At 42.6% G+C, this 17,200-nt stretch overlaps 1 long non-coding RNA gene across 2 annotated transcripts; it reads right to left on the bottom strand.

Annotated features, from left to right (window-relative positions):
- Positions 1–233: 233 nt before the first annotated feature.
- Positions 234–16,715, bottom strand: LOC142931232 (uncharacterized). 2 transcript variants are annotated; one of them, XR_012947239.1, is made up of 3 exons: positions 16,631–16,715; positions 1,355–1,438; positions 234–598 (listed from the first exon to the last, which is right to left on the bottom strand). It is a non-coding gene; the product is annotated as an uncharacterized LOC142931232 (long non-coding RNA). The 2 variants fall into 2 exon arrangements; XR_012947240.1 differs by lacking the exon at positions 16,631–16,715 and adding an exon at positions 3,832–4,066.
- Positions 16,716–17,200: the final 485 nt, after the last annotated feature.

The following is a 17,200-nucleotide window of genomic DNA, read 5'->3' on the forward strand; positions in this document are numbered from 1 at the left end:
TGAAGGAACAAATCAGTGAACTGCTGAGTGAATGGGAAAATGAGTGAGTAGGGTGAGCATGTGAATGAGTTTTCCTCACTGAGTGTTCATTTGTAGTGGAATCTTTGCTCCCAGAATCACATTAAAGGGCTGAGAATGAGGAAGGGGACATACTGAGACAGGCAGAGACACGGGGAGAGAGGAGAAGGATTACTCGAGGCAGGGAAGGAGGGAGACAAGGGGGGTGAGAATGAAGAGACGCAGTGATGAGAGGACACAGCGAGAAGAGAAAGAGACAGGGAGGACAGGGGATGAAAGGGCAGACAAGTGGAGACACGGGGAGGAGGGAGACATGGGGGGTATGGAGGCACAGGGAGGTGGATGGATGCAAGGGAAGATTTTATTTATAACCACGTAATAAAGCAATGCTGTAGGTGAATGCAGTCAGATCTGTGTGTGTGTACATTACACAGTTGAGAGTCAGGTGATGTGCGAATGTCTGTACCTCATATTCTCCAAGTCCTGGGCCAGGGGTTGATCGCTCAGGAAAGCTGTTCTCACGGGACACCAGCAGTCAGGCGAGGGCAAGCCTGAGGCCTAGGTTCATAATGGCCAGGGCCTGGGTAAATGGTCAGAGGTGGTCAATATCATGCGATAATAAATATACCATTAAAAGTTCACGAGAAAAATAGTAAGTTGGTGTATGAGTGGGTATTGAGTATGTGATTGAGTGCTTGTGTCAATGAGTTATTATTCAGTGGGTTTATGAGTGGATAAGTGGGTTATGGAGTGGGTGGGTGGGTAAGCAAGCCATTGACTGATTGAGCGAGGGAGTGAGTTGAGCCAGTAACTTAATTAGTAATTAAATGGGTTAATGAGCAAGCAAGTGCATGGGTGTGCAGGTGTGTGAGTGAAACGAGTTGGTGATTCGTAAGTGAATTACCACATGGAGTGCCCTGCTGTCTGGGCACTGGAGACCTGTACATCTGTATATTTGGAGTTTGCGCATGTTTGCCCAATAGTCATGTGGATTTTTCTTGGGGTCCTCCAGTTTTCCCTCCACATTTAGATACATGCGTTTAAGAGTATTAGGTTGCTATAAATTTCCACGTGAAAATCCACTTCGTTGAGCTATCATTTGTGGTCACTTCTGAAAAAGATCGGAAAAGATCTGTATATCTCAGTGAGCCTTACCTGGCAAAATAACAAGTTTAGTTTATTTATAGCTTAACCCCTACCTTCTAAGTCCTAGGAGATACTGTTTGTATTTAAGGACAAATTAATACAAATCTTAATCGATAATGCTACCACTACCCTTACCCCTAACACTAGCCATTCCTCTAGCACCAGCCCCATGACTCTAACCCCAACTCACCCGGTTCAATGTCAAAAGTCGTGGAGATTTGGACAGAAAAATGGACCAAGCGCCATTTTGAGTTCCCGAGTCAAGTACAGACACCTACACGGACACCGATACACGAGGGGGAGACAAGGAAATAGACATGAAACATTCCGTTTAGACTTAGGTATAGGACATCAGTTGCAAGATATTGTTCTAGATTGGTTACATGCCACTGGAATTTTTCTCTAGGTTCTCCAGTTTTTCGCTCCACATTTACAAACATGTGTTTAAGAGTATATTGGTGCAATAAATGTCTACATGACAAGCTACTTCTCGTTGAGCTATCCTTTGTGGCCAGGTCACTTCGGAAAAAGAACTATGTAGCTCATTGGGCCTCACCTGCTCAAATAAAAAATAGTTTTAATTGAGTTTTTTTTTAAATAAAGCATGTCAACCACAAAGAGAGTATGCATCTCATGATGAGGTTCTATGCTTGAGCATTCATATTCATGAGGTCGGTAATATTCTCGAGAAAGGTTTATTAAAAATTAAACCTTCCTGTGCCTGACTAAAAGCCTTTTTCGTTATGAGGAATGTCTGGAATTCCGCAAATCCTTCAAAAAATATTATTATTAAAGTACAATCCATTACTATAAGGTGAATTATATTAACGCGTAATTAACTCGCACACTTCATGAACATGTTACACGTTACACAACAATAAACTAAACAATTACAAATGTAACTACCCAACACACCGATGTGTTGGAGAGTAATATTGGTCGCAAAAGCCCATGTGCTAAACCGAAGGTAAGATAAATGTGAAATAAACTAAAGGGGGCCCGACAGCGATGAGACAGATCACGTGGACGCTTCGAAGCACAGGGCCCATGGGTTTGTAAAACTACGCAGCGCAGATTTGTGCTGCACACAGCTTGAGAATTGCAACCAGGGCCATCCTTCGGGGGTGTGCGGGGCCTGGGGAAAATCACACACCATGTGGGCCACCCCTAACACCTTCAAACTAGACCAGAACTACACAGTTTGTCCTCCAAATAACGCACTAGTAATTGCATTCTTGAAAAACACCGCGTTATGGGAAAATCACGTTATAATAAATAGGTTAAAACACAGTCCCCGATAACGAGTGAGATGTGTACGCAGGCTGAACAAAGACTTGAGGCGCATGGGTAGCATCGAGAAGCATCCAGCTGTATCCTGCCTTGTGTGATGCTACGCCGAGGCAGCCGCACAACCGCTTATTCCTTCTCACGCGACATAGTTCCGTTCACTCGATCGCGTTATAGCCAATTCGCATCCCCCTTATAAAAAAATGTGTTTCCTGAACACCACATTATATCCAATTTGGGTTATGAAAATACATGTAACAGGAGAACAGACTGTATTACACCTGACACTGTGACGTCGAAGCGGGGGGAGGGGCCCAAAGCATGGGGCCGTCGCCTTGATTCGCCGTACACCCTAGGGACGGCTATGACTACCACCACACGAAATGCAATTAAAGACAATTCTATGGCACCCGGGTAGAGCTATGAACATGTTTCTTAACCCAATACACGAACCACCGCAGCGAGTTGAAGCCAGCGGCCCAAGGCCCCCGAGTTGTCCTAGACGTCCCGCGGACCTCCACCTCAACAGCAGCCGCCACTCTTGTTTACACAACTCTTCCATAAAATCAAATCCACTCTACAAACAGCCAATTGACAACCGCCGTACAGTCAATTAGAGCCTGTCATACCACGTGCTCAGTGACACACCAATGGGATGCCTCCAGCACGGTGGCTAACGGTAAAGCCGTTACGCAGTCACAAATTTGGCTCTCGACCAATGGGAGGCTTCCACCGCTGTGTCTAATGGTAGAATTGTTGTTGCATCATGTGATCGTCGCTAGCCAATGGAAGGCCTACCACGCCGTTGCTCAACTGCAGTGGAAATCTTCATCGAGTTTCATTACAAGTATAACAATAACGAGTTTTACACGAACAAAATAGGTTTCACATAAAGGACCACTTCTAGTGCCCTTACACTTCCTAAGCCAAATATGTGCATTTAAAATTGTTACACAAGATTAGCAGAGCTCTACACCGCACACTACCTGATGCAGCGTCTTTAGCATGGACCGAATTGCGGTTGTAGTTTTATTTGTTGCGTTCCATTTCTCTATTTACCTCGGGTGCCTTTCTGGCATACTCCGAATTTTGGGAAACGCGTTGTGTCTGCCTCCGAAGTTTCTGTTTGATGCACTTATGATTAGCGCAGTTCGCTATGTACAGTGCGAAAGAAGTTCAACATACATACATTATTCAGAATCATAATATTAATTTATACTGGAGGAATCCGATGAGCTATGAAGCTCTTTTCACAGATGCCCAGTATTTTTATAAATCACAAGGCAGCAGGTCCCTTGCGGCCAAACTGAGACCCTCTACAGGGCACGCAATGACTGCCCCAAGCTGTGAGTATCTTCTGTGTGGGGTGGGGTTAGTCACGTGATAGTGTGCTGGCCCAGGGTCATGTGACTGCTCTCTTATTGGTCGAGGGTCAAAGGAGCCGAAGGCTGTCGCCATGGAAACCACGCTTGTCACCGGCAATGGTGATAACTGGTAAGAGCCGGGACCTGGCAACAACAAAATGAAAAGAACGTGAACAATAACAACAATACATATTTCCACACATTTCCTATATTTTGCACTCCTATCGGTGTTTGTATTGTTTGTTGTTATTACTTTCTCACCCGCCCCCTACTGGACATCTGTGGAAAGCAGCTTAATAGCTCATCGGATTCCTCCAGTCTTAAGTAAATAGTCTGATTTGGAAACAACTCATTAACTCAACGGATCAATGACTGCAACAGCAACAGATGCGGTCACCTGATGCACTAATAAAAAATAAAAATAAAACTCTCCAGTAGTGTGTGACTGTGGTCATCCATAACACACCGTACAACATATAACGATGCAATGCCCCAATGCGCAAATACAATATACACTCAGCTACTCCTGACGCGATTATCTGGCCTGACCACCTGAATGTGAAATTGTAGTTGTTCCACTGCAGCCACACGAAAGAAGAAATAAAAGACATACTCAAAACTATTAAAACAACCGACAAACAGCAACCACAACACTCAACAACCAGAACAAAGCAACGATAATTCAACTACACATAGACAACCTCAACAGCACCCATCGAAGAGCAATCACAAAAACAAATGGACAATATCAACAATGAAACAATTGCTCAGCAGCAATACAAGCATGACAACACATCACCAATACAACCATCTTCATGTCGATTAGATATCTCTTTGGTAATTGCTTAGACTGTCACATATTGTGGAAATATTTCTGCATTGTTTGCACATTCACGGTTATGTTTGCAAATCTTTGCATATATGTATCGTGATCTTTTCGCTGTATTTTAGGATATTTGTAGAATCCATCTTAGATTTTTAAGTATATATTTGTAGTATTTTTTCAACATTTAAAATTACCTTTTAGGAACTATGGTATCTCTAATACAAAATCTTTGTGAGACCTTTCGGCATTATTTTAGAACCTTTGACATTTGTTTGCTCAATATTTTTGGGATCTTTTTATAATCTTACATACTTTATGGGGACAACCTTGAACTCTTTGAGATATTTTGAGAATGTTTATACAGTGATTACTCATTTGTACTTACAAGAAATGACTGTGTATAATAATACTTTATAATGACAAATAGGGGTTGTTCAGGGGCGCCTATGGGGCCCCTCAGAACCATTTACGGCCTTCAGCCAGGAAAGTCACAAAAAAACTGCACACGAACGATGCATTCACGCAAGCACCCGATGCTCCGTTTTGAAGTTTTATAATTAAACATCTTTGAATTGTACTATGTTTTGAGCTAGATAATTGTATTTCTTCATTAAAAGCTTAGATCATTTTACATCTGGAAGACTTCATTGAAAACGACATCTCGTGTGAATTTTCTCTCGTCGATAAGTAGATGGCCTTGATGGGGGTTCGGTTCGATGCGAACTTTCACCTGTTGGGGATTGCGGGATCGAGATAAGGCGACATAGAGCTGCTGGCCGTGCGAGAAGACCGCCGTCTGCAGATCGATTCCAACGTGATCGAACGTCTGTCCCTGCGCCTCCGTCGTTCATGCAGGGGGCGCGTAGGTCTACAGCGCCCCCTGCATGAAAACGACGGAAAGTGCAGCATTGATCACAGAGAGATCAAGTCGTGCGCTTATATAAGAGTACACTTAACTGTGAAATTACATGAACACGATATCGATATACATAACCTGATACATACACAACCATACAGAAAATAAGACAATCATATTCTAGATTTGAAGCTTTCGTGACTGCAAGGATTCATACTCTTTGGTTCTTTCGATAAAGTCACGTGGGTAAAAAAAAAATGAAAACAACTAAGTTAAATCACGACGTTTCGGGCGCAACACAAGCGTCCTTCTTCAGGTGGGGACAACGTAGCGAAAGCACAACCGCTGAAGTGTGTCTAAGAGATGGCTGTGACAAGGAGTGATATAGTCGCGGGGGATGGAGGGAGGGGAGGGGCCATGGTGAGTGTGTGGGCGGGGCTGTGGACTGGGAGGCAACGATGTGAGGCACGTGGAGGGCGCTGGGAGGCAAACGCATGGAGTTCAAACTGAAGCTTTGTGATGCAGGGGGCGGAAGTAGATAAGAGAGCTAAGATTAAGCAGCCTTTTGTTATGCTGCCAGGGGGGGTAAATTAGAAATGCGCAAGCTGAAAAACCACGTGTGGTAATGGTGATGGTAGTGTGTGAAGCTGGGGGTAACAGAATGGGAATATGGATAAGGTTATGAAAATAAATCTAAACTGGCTGTCGAGCAGTAAACTGCATGACAGATAAAGTTTTAACTTGGTTAATTACATCCTTCCAATGATTGCTCAATTTTAATCCATCATCTCGGTTGAAGTCACGTCTATATTTGTATATCTGGAAAATTACAAACGCGCAAGCTAAACTTGCATGCTCGAAATACACACGTTATTTGACTTTATCGAAAAAAAACAAAGAGTAAGACAATCATACATACATTCACACCATACACACGGCACACCCAAAAATTCAAGTAAACATGGATATATACGTACCCTTTCACACGTATACACCCATACTGTTATATGCTTATATTTATGTGCGAAAGAAGTTCAACAAACGTACATCTGCCCACGCATCATATGGAAAGCTACATGCACGCTTTTCATAACACACACGGTTAGAAGTTTACACACCTGTCACCAGTCGTACATTATTAACAACAATCGTAATTCACCACTACGTGGTGGTGACATGACCACGGCGCTTGTGCCGGGCTATGTGCACTTTAAGGCCACGTTAAGCATCGAACGCTTGCTGGCAGGAGGTCACGGGATATACCCAGGTTCCGTGGGTTGACTGAGAATACAATACACGAATGCTAAGACGTACGTGCCAAAATTGCTGCAATTCTTCTGCAATTCCCATACATCCCATGCTCAGTTCTCACCACATCCTTATCGTGTGCCTGTATTATAACACCACTTGAATGATAATAATTTCCATCATTTGTTCACGGCTATTGTCACTGCCCTGCCTCGTGGAAACTGGTTTTTGTTTTCCAAGGAACCGAGTGCTTCAAACCAGATTTGAAACTCACTTCTATGGACACTACATAGAGTTTTGTGTGAAGAGGACGCTTGTTTTAGAAAACGGACTAATGATTACGCAACAACTCACTGAACCATACACTTACGTTAACCGAGGTTATATCATATTACTTTTTTAACTTCAATTCAAAGAAAACTTGAGTTATATAGCACAATTCAGGCAAATAATGCAATACTAAGTTCTTTACAGGAATAAATAAATAGACTGACGCAATGTAAACAACAATAATAATAATTATACGTAAAAAATTACGTACATTATAATGAACTTCTTGGACTAAAGCAGTTTAAGATTGCTTGTGGGAATGCTAAGCAATGCTTATTATTCCAGTTCAATTATACTGGAAACACATGCAAGCTAAATATAGTTGTTTAGTGCCGTGAAAATAACGGTTTTGTAAGCTCCAATAAGTCTATAATTGGTATGGTTGACCACTTTGTTGTTGTTTTCCCTAGGGACTTGTGGAGGTGTATTTAATGTAACTGAAGGTTTCATTTCTGGGAATGATTCGTTCAGTAGCTACAATTGCTACTGGCTCATTGAAACAAGTCCGGACAAAGCTGTGATCTTGAATGGAACCTTCTGCCGGTAAATGCACTTCAGTAGCTGATTTGTTAATATACTCGTAGACAGTAACCAGTACCACTGATGAGTGCATCAAGTTAGCAGCATACAGCAAGGATAGCAAATACATCAACATTCTGATTGTGGTAATCAATAAAACAAAATTGGCAGTCTTGGTGTTTAACCACATGGAAGATGGCAGCCTTCACACAGGCCCACTCCTTTACATGAGTAATCGCGACTAATGCCATCAACCCGGCGATTGAACATTGGCATCAATGATCTCCCAGTCTCCAGAACAACAACTTAAGCCACCTTAAAAAAAGTCAACATTCATCATATCATGGTCTTTAAAGGAAATGTACTTGACTATGTTTCAGGAAATTGGCCTTCTTCAGAGCACATTAATAGTGAGGCCAGAGAGATAGAGTGGATAAGGGTTGGAGACTTCCCTATACACCATGGGGCCTGATAAGAATGATTACTATTGAATGTTTTTTTTTTAATTTGCATTTGAATACTTACCTATAAGTACCTATTTATAAACAAATCCTTCAAAAAACAGAAATGTATTAAAAACAAAACTCATTTGTATCAAAGGAAAACAATATAAAATGTTGATCGTACATTGCAGTGAGGTTAAACATACCACTGTCCTCGTAATCTATTTTCGCAATTCATTTCAGGGGCACTTGTCATTTAAATATAATTAGAGAGGCTATCAAGAAAGGTTTGGATCAAAAGGACTTTCAAACGTCCCTCTGATCATTTGCTGACTGTGTGCCAATACTGGACATCTGTGAAAAAGAGCTTCATAGCTCATCGGATTCCTCCAGTCTAAGTAAAGATTCTGATTTGACAGTTCCTTTGATGGCTTAAATGGTTCAGAGTGCAGTCTGCAACTTGTATCCATTCCTTCTCTCTGCCTCTCTATTTGTGTGTTATGAAGAAGGGCCATTTACTTAAAACGTCACCTATTATATTTTTTACTTTTTAGGCTATGGTGTTATTGACGAATGTGATTTATGTTTTGTAATTTGTGGTTGTGCACCACTGACAATGCAGTATTGTAAAATAATTTGGAGCCTTGCAGATACCAATACTTATGGATAATGTAGTTGCAGATACTATCAGTGTAATTCTGTTCATGTAATGCATGCCATGAATGTTAATTCCTTCTCAAAATATTGTATAATTTCCGTGACAAAATCGTCATTTCACAAAGTGACGACTTCTGCCTGTGGGTTATCAATGGCAGCTACAACTAGAAATTCAGCATTTTGCTGGAATTAAGCGGGTTTGTTTTATTCGACTCACCCCGGAACCACTATTATGCATGCAGATATGCGGAACACATCCGTGTGAAGTGCTTTAAGTTGAAGGTTTCGCCGTGTTTCTGTACCTAATGCCGCTGTTACGTTGCATCCGTTACAGCCTATTAAAGCAGAACCGCACGGAGGGATGCTCAGATTCATTTGCTCCCCTTCTGTGCACTCTGCTCCATCAAGCAAGGCTTCCTGCTTTGAAGCCTCCAGTCAGGTCGCTGAGATGTTAACTACCTCGCCTCGTATACAGGAGGTCGTGGGTTCGATCCCGACCCCGACGCCTGCTGTATATTTTGAGTTTGCATGTCTCCCTCCGTGGTGGTGTGGATTTTTTTCTGGGTCCTCCGTGTTTGCCCTTCACATTTAAAAACGAGCATTTAAGTAATTTGGCTGCTTTAGATTTCCACGTGATAAGCCACTTTGTTGAGCTATTATTTGTGGCCAGATCGCTTCTGAAAAATAGCTATATAGCTCAGTGGGCTCTTACCTGGTAAAGTGAAAACGTGGTTTAGTTTTAGCCAACACGCTCAGTGGGAGGTGGCTCATTCCTCTCCACTGCCCTCATTCACGAGAATTCCCTCCTGTGCCATCGAATCCCTGCCCACCATTCAAGCCCACGCTCAAGACTTTGCTTTTTCCTCTGTCCATGACCGCCTGCCTCTCCCGAAAAATATTCCCATTGTTCTGCACTTGTCCTGACGTCTTTAGACAAAGCATACATTCAAATTTGTATTGCAATTTATACATTTAAATTTGTAATGTTTCTGTGTTTTAAAGAGGTGGGGTTTGGTTGTCTTAAACAGAGCAAAGCACTTCACAGAGGGATCACTCAATTTTTCTCAAACAAATATAGACGTAAGAACTATAATACAGTACATCTTCACTTACCTGTGATGATATACTTGACTATCACACTCAAGTATTTTACAAATAAGAGTTTTTCATTATTTTATCTAGAATAGATCTCCTTTGTATTTAAATACTGCCTGCTTCTGGTCTATTTATACTGTACACACACAACTGAATGTGCTCTAATAGGCTTGCAGTTAAAGGTCTTTTTTTGTTTTCAGCATATGTTTGTAGAAAACAGTTTAATGAGACCAGTGGAGTCATTTCATCACCAGACTGTCCAGGTAAGGTGTTATTGGCACAAAGCATTTTAAATTCATTTTACACGGGTCATTAATTTAATTTTAAACACAACCCCTGTATGTTATGTGTTTTCATAATCCAGTGCTAATTCCAACCATGTTTGAGTTGTGACCTTATTGTGGCTGAAGAGGCATATTTCAGTAACTGCAGAAGTAGTTCTGTGATGATATTTTCTAGGACCTTTCTTTGACACGAGAATGGTGTAATGCTCACTGCGAGATGTCCAACAGCAATGTGTTCGTTTGACGATATGACACTGATTTTATAACTGAAACATAATTGGTGGGAAATAATAACAATCATTATTTATAGTGAATTTCATACCGCAAGCGTCAAGGCACTTGACACATTCCAATCTAATATATTTTAAAGAGCGCTTTCGCTCAATGCGCTTTACATAACTTACAAAACGATGACAATGAAATGAAGTATAGGGACTCCTCTATTTACAAACATTCGACTTAGAAACTTTCAGAGATACGAACAAACCTGTCCGTATGTCCAGTTGCCTATTCGAACTGAGAGTCGTAAGTTCAACCACCGCGTGCAGTAGATTGCAGTGTTGGCATCTACATCTGCAGAACATGAAGAACCAGTGGCATCTACAGGAGATGATAAAACTCTTATAGCCATTCCCTGTGTTTATTGTACACGCCGTACAACATGTTTGGAATCGATAGAAGTAAAGTTGGACTTACGAACAAATCGACTTCGAGCAGACCTGGAACCTAACTCGTTTGTAAGTAGAGGAGTCCCTCTAGTTGGCAGGGGCGTGCTACAAGGATTGAGGAATGAGTGACAGCCATGGAGGGGTACTTATGGTTCACGGAAGGGTACGGGAGGGATGGAAAGGAGTGGAGAGGCGAGGGAAGAGAATGGACAACAGAGAAGAGGTGAGGCTTTAAGAGAGGAATGGAAGGATGTTACGGAGGGGGGCTCCTTAATGTACAGGGGCAGTGTCGTGTCCATGGGCAGCGTCGAGTCTACGGGCAGTGTTGAGTCTATGGTGCAGTGTTGAATCTATGGTGCAGTGTTGAGTCCATAGACAGTTTGGAGTCTATGGGCAGTACTGCTCAACGTACAGGGGCACTTTATTCCAGCGGAGGGATGCAGGGAGGGAGAAGGACCGAAGATGGGAATTGGGCACAGGGAGAAGGAGGAACAGAAAGAGACGGAGAGAAGATTTGGAATTAAGAGGATGAGAGGGGACGCAGAATCAGATGAGAAAGGCGACATGAGGCTGAGCAAGGCAATGGAGACATGTAACGACATGGCGTGAGTTATTTGAAAAGACAGCGGTGTAGTGGACGTGAAGTCAGCGGAGTTGGAGGAGGAGAAGCGAAGTGCTGAGAATTAAAAGGGCAGTGAAAATAACTTAATGCAGAAGCATTTTGAATTGGTTGGAGGGGAGTGAGGGCAGAGGCAGGGAGACCAAGAAGCAGAGAACTGCAGGAGTCCCGATGGTTGAAGATCAGAGGAGGAACCAGAAGTTTGGCCGCAGGGTGAGAGGGCAGATTATCCTGTTGTTGAACAGACTAAAGCGGTAGATTGCTAAGTAGTAGCAGAGATGTGGGTAGAGAAAGTGAGGAAGGAGTCGATGGTGACACTTAGGTGGAGGACAGAGGAAGCAGTAGTGTGAGTGAGAGGAGGGAAGGAGATGGTTGGGATGGGAGGGGAAGCGCAAGAGGTCGGAAATAAAATTATTGATGCGTTGGATTGAGAGAGGAAAATGGGAAAACATTCATATGACAATAAAAACATGTATGCAAAGGGAAAATATAATGAAAAAGCAAAATAATCTTAAGATGCCAGAATAAAAAAAAACTGAAAGAAAATTACAGTCAGAGAGCTTACTCTCTGTATATTAGCTTTTTGTTTTAGGTCTCTTCAGCTGTTTTGCTCTTTTAAGATAATTGAAACTCTGATTAGCAAGGTTGGCTACGTACAGTGCAGAAGTTAAACATGAATACATTACACCTCCGATTAGCACGGATGGCTACATACAGTGCAAAAGAGGTCCAACACACATACATCACATGCAACTATTATATGCTTAAGTTAAGGCTTGTTCTTTGCCCTTCGATCCACCCATGAATAGTGATTCACATATTGGCCACAACTGCTGTTAACACTTTCAAAGCAGTGAATATGGGCAAAAATGCTCGTACACACGACTGTATACAGCATCCATAACAGGTTTTTGGGGTTAGATCGCATAAATATAAATGTTTCGTTAAACCCGGCACCACTGACACAGTCAATTATTAAGGTTTGTCACGTAAACAAACATGCCAGTTCCTTACTAGTACAGCACCAGTTTGTTGGAGAGTAAATCCACCACATTTACAATTCGAGTACGACGTTTCGCCAGTAATTACAACTAGCAGCATCAGGCGACAGCCAGATTTGTGACACATTTATATTAATAATAACACGTATGTTAACTTAACCTGTTTCTTTCCCAGAACTGAACGAAATTATGACTACGTGACGGTGTACAATGGACCTTAATGAGATTACCCCCAATTGGGTTGATTTACTGGCTTCACTATGCCCCAAGCTCTGACTTCAACTGGAAGCGATTTGTACGTCACATTTACGTCTGACGGCAGCGTCGTATTCACAGGGTTCAGTGCATATTATGAGAGTAAGTGCAACTTCAGTGTTTCAGTGGCCGTACGTCCTCGTGTCGTTCACCTGTTTAACATTTTTACACGTACACAACTGGTCACCGAGGACGTTGATTTGAGACGTGTAAGTGAATCAATGGGTTTTGAGAATTGAGAGAAAAGTGCTATGAATGCAGTGAGATAAGTGAAGACAGATAGCCAGTAGAGATAACGGAGTAGACGTGGACAAAGGAACGAGATGTAGTGAAATGAAAGAAAAACAATTAGATATATTTAAGATGATAGAAGAGAGACAAGCTTTAGCAAAGTATTAAGATTTGCAAAATACACAGATAAGAGATATCGATGTCACCTACTACCCTTTTGTGACCCCTAAGTACCCTCTATCACGGTCACTCAATACTCAACCCTAACATGCCCCTGCCATCTAAATAATTATATTTTATCACCATTTTTAAACTATGTTAAGCACCTTGAGTGAGAGCTCCCAATCAATGTAAAATAAGACAGGTCGAGTAAGATGAGAGCTTATATTTACGTTTTAGAAGACGTGTAAAAGAAATAGATATCATCCTTTCAGATTGATGCTATGAAAGACATGGGAGAGACAGAGTAGTCAGTTCTTCTAAAACGCACGTGTTTTCTTAACGGGAATTGGGTATAACGTGATTGAGTGAACATAAATGCGTCGTGCGAGTAGGAATAAGCGGTCGTACGGCTGCCTCGATGTAGCATCACACAAGGTGGGATGCTGCTGGATGCTTTTAGATGCAACCCACGCGCCTCAGTCTTTGTTCAGCCTGCATACACATCTCACGTGGTATCGCGGACTGTGCTTAACTCCATAACGCGGTGTTCTTCAGGAACGCAACTACTACATCATTTTAGAACAGTCCGTATAATCATTATGAATGCTTATCGCTCAAAAATTTAAGTTGGTAAAATAACTGCCATTGCGTACTACCCGGGTATATTTAAAAAAACAACTTCCGGTCATTAAAAGAGGCCACCACATGGCTCAGAAGTCAGAGCGCTGAGCTGACACTGATGAGATCCTCGGTGGGAATCCAGGCAGCCAGCCGTGATGGAGCCGCGTTCCCAGGTGTAGTGAGTTGGTGGTCTCAGCCCAGTCGCCAATGACCAAACAAAAACCATCACATTCAATGTGACTTCTCTCTCGGGTTTGGCTTTGAGAATTTTAAATGATCAGGGCAGGTGGGAAAATACTTCTCCCCCACCCCTATAGTTTGGAAAATTAATGTTTGTCGCAGATGTAGTTCTGTGATAGCTGCTTCTGCAGACTGTTTCTGAATATTGAGGGATTTAAGAATGGATTCTTCATCTCTAGAAGGTAACGCTGATCGCACAATCAGGATATAATTGGGGGAAAATGTATATAATTAAAATATCTATTGTATTCATGTACGTTACCGTATATCATACTGTCATTATATAGGCAGTCAAGTTCAGTATATACTGAACATTTAACAAAGATGTATTGTACATCGATGTTTGCATTCAAGGACTGATGTCTCAAAGTCATCTCTGTGTACTGTAATCCTTTTGACAGGCATTGAGTTTGCAGGGTGACTGGCAGAATGAACAGCTTTTATGACCTGAGCTACGCAACAAATATGTTCTGCACTGTGGACATTACAGTTCCCATTGGCTCTTTTGTCAAGCTGCAATTCAACTACTTAAAGTGAGTAACACACCATTTTACTATGAACATTTGATATTAATAAAATATTTTATAAAGGCCTGATTCCTGTAGAGTTACATTCCGCACTTTCGAGAATTTTTTGCACGCTACAAGTTGCACAAAATAAATTCTGCCCGATTCACCGTGACAGTTTTATTTTGGCTTGATTCCCACCATTCAGAATGGGTGAAGCCCTATCTTACGAACAACAGCAAAAAACACTGCACACTCCATTAACATCCAGGGGCGTTTGAAGCAGAATGGAGGTGCGTGCGTTATCAGCAGCACGCTCGTTCGCTCGGTGGACACACTGACCAATCGAGCTCCATCACATGGGTCGGCTGGGTCTAGTGTTACACATTTGGAGTATTCGTGTTCTCCCCGTGCTCAAGTGGGAATTTTCTCCGGGTCCCCCGGTTTTTCCCTCCACATTTATAAACATGGGTTTAGAGTATAAAACTACGAACATTTTTTTTTTAGTTTACTAGATAACACCCACAGAGCTATATTGGTCTCTTTCAGAAGCGACCGGGCCACAAATTATAGCTCAACGAAATGTCTTATCACGTGGAAATTGAGACCAGCTAAATTCTCTGAACACGTTGATTGTAAAATGTGGAGGGAAAAACTGGAGGACCTGGAGAAAAATCCACACGACCACGGCGAGAACATGCAAACTCGAGATATACAGGTGTGAGGGTCGGGATTGAACCCACGTCCTCCTGAATACCAGGCGAGGGAGTTAAAGGAAGTTAACATCTCGCCACCGTGATGCCCCAGTATTTGGCTGGTATAAATTTCCACATCACAAGCCACTTCTTTGAGCTTTAATGTGTGGCCAGGTCGTTTCTTAAAAAGAGTGATATAGCTTAGTGGGCCTTACTTGGTAAAATAAATTTTATTTAAGTTTAATGTGGGGAGTGATGGCACAGTGCTTCGTGCATCGCACTCTGAACCCTGCGACGTATTCATGATTTCTGGCGACAGCACAGGTGAGTGTGCTGAGATGGCCAGGAGAAGATGGTAGAGAAATGGGTTCTTGAATCTGTGTGGACATTTCAGTGTAATTTGCTCAAAGTGTTGCCTGTGGCTACTGGGGCGCCACAGTGGCGAGATGTGAACTACCTCACCTGGTATACAGAAGCACATGGGTTCGATCTCAACCCTGACGCCTGCTGTATATTTGGAGTTTGCACATTCTCCCTGTGGTCGCGTGGATTTTTCTCCACATCCAGTTTTTCCCTGCACATTGAGAAACATGCGTTTAAGAGGATTTGGCTGCTATAAATTTCCACATAAGCCACTTCATTGGGCTATCATTTATGGCCAGGTTGCTTCTGAGAAAGCACTACATATCTCAGTGGGCCTTATGTGGTAAAACAAAAATATTTAACAAAAAAGTGTCTTCCCATATATGAAACATGCTTCAAAATAAGTCTTAGGAGTAAGTGTGGCTTTCTCAGGAACACTTCCCGTTCTGCATTTCTTCCTCATCGTCTTCATAAGCAGCGGAACCAAAATTAGCATCAGGAACATCAATATGGTCATCATCATAATATGCAACAGTAGCACTCTTTAATCATCATCAGTACCCATTTATCATAATCTAATTAATTCGGCATCATCATTATTATGACAATGTTCCATCACCACCACCGTCAAAATTATGTTCACGTTTGATCATGATTTACATTGTCTGCCATAGATTGGCGCTCGCAGTAGACACAAGTTAATTTCAACCATGGCCTAAATTCCACCCACAGCATTGAACATTCCCCGCCCACCGCTCGTTTGAGCAAGGAAACACCACGTCACTTTACACACACACCCCGAAATCACCCCAAATAAAATTACAAACATCCCCCCTAATAGCCTGAACAGACCGTTGGGGAAAGTGCTGTTAGTTAGCACCTATGAAGGCCAGCACAGCACACGAGGTGGTGGGTGGTCAACACCACACCTCCGGCCCCCTTTGTCTCCCCAGTGGCCATGTTTACAAATCGCACGAGGTGCTCATTTGAGGCTGAATCGACCTAGGGGAGCCCCAGGACGGGTTCAGCACACTAACCACTACGCTTCCGTTCCCCATACACACGGATGGGGAGCACTCCCACGTTGCGTCAAAACTTTTGTACAGGCCCAAAGTGACGGCACTCGCCATTGTATGTATTTTATGATGAACCGTTGGTGACGACAAAAGACGTTGTGTACACGGTTTGTCTCTTACCTCTCACCCCAATGAAGGCTACCGGGGAGCGAGCTGTGTGGCAACAGCTCCCTGGCCGTGTACGACGGCGGCGCCCAGCAGCGGGGACATTCGCTGGGCAGATTCTGCGGCCAAGCTCTGCCGCCGGGCGTGCGCTCCCTCTCCAACAACGTGACGCTCGTGTTTCAAGTCTCGGACAACTTCATGCAAGGTACCCTTGTTTTGTACGCGTTTGTGTACGTGCATACGTACGCACGCTGCACTTCTTTCGCAGCCGGCCATTGCTGATGGGAGGCGCCGGGTCAAAGGAGAGTTTGCAGAAACGTTTGCTGCGTGTTGATGGCAGACGCTCACATTGGTAAGGGGGCATCTCTTTTAACCCATACTGGAGCAATCAGATTGAATAATTCTTGCTTATTACCTTCATAAACTGGGAAATTTCATTGCGTTCTCATTATGTTTTTGAACTTCTTCTCACACGAGCTTATCCTAACCCTAACCTGCCTGATCTCATTTTGCACTGTGTTGTATATGTCGGGTATGAAAATTTTGATTGAAATAATAAAAATTAAATGAAATTTGAAGTTTACG

This window comes from Petromyzon marinus, chromosome 51 (genome assembly GCF_048934315.1).
Source record: "Petromyzon marinus isolate PM22_M1 ecotype Great Lakes invasive population chromosome 51, UKy_Petmar_22M1.pri1.0, whole genome shotgun sequence".
Classification (NCBI taxonomy): domain Eukaryota; kingdom Metazoa; phylum Chordata; class Hyperoartia; order Petromyzontiformes; family Petromyzontidae; genus Petromyzon; species Petromyzon marinus.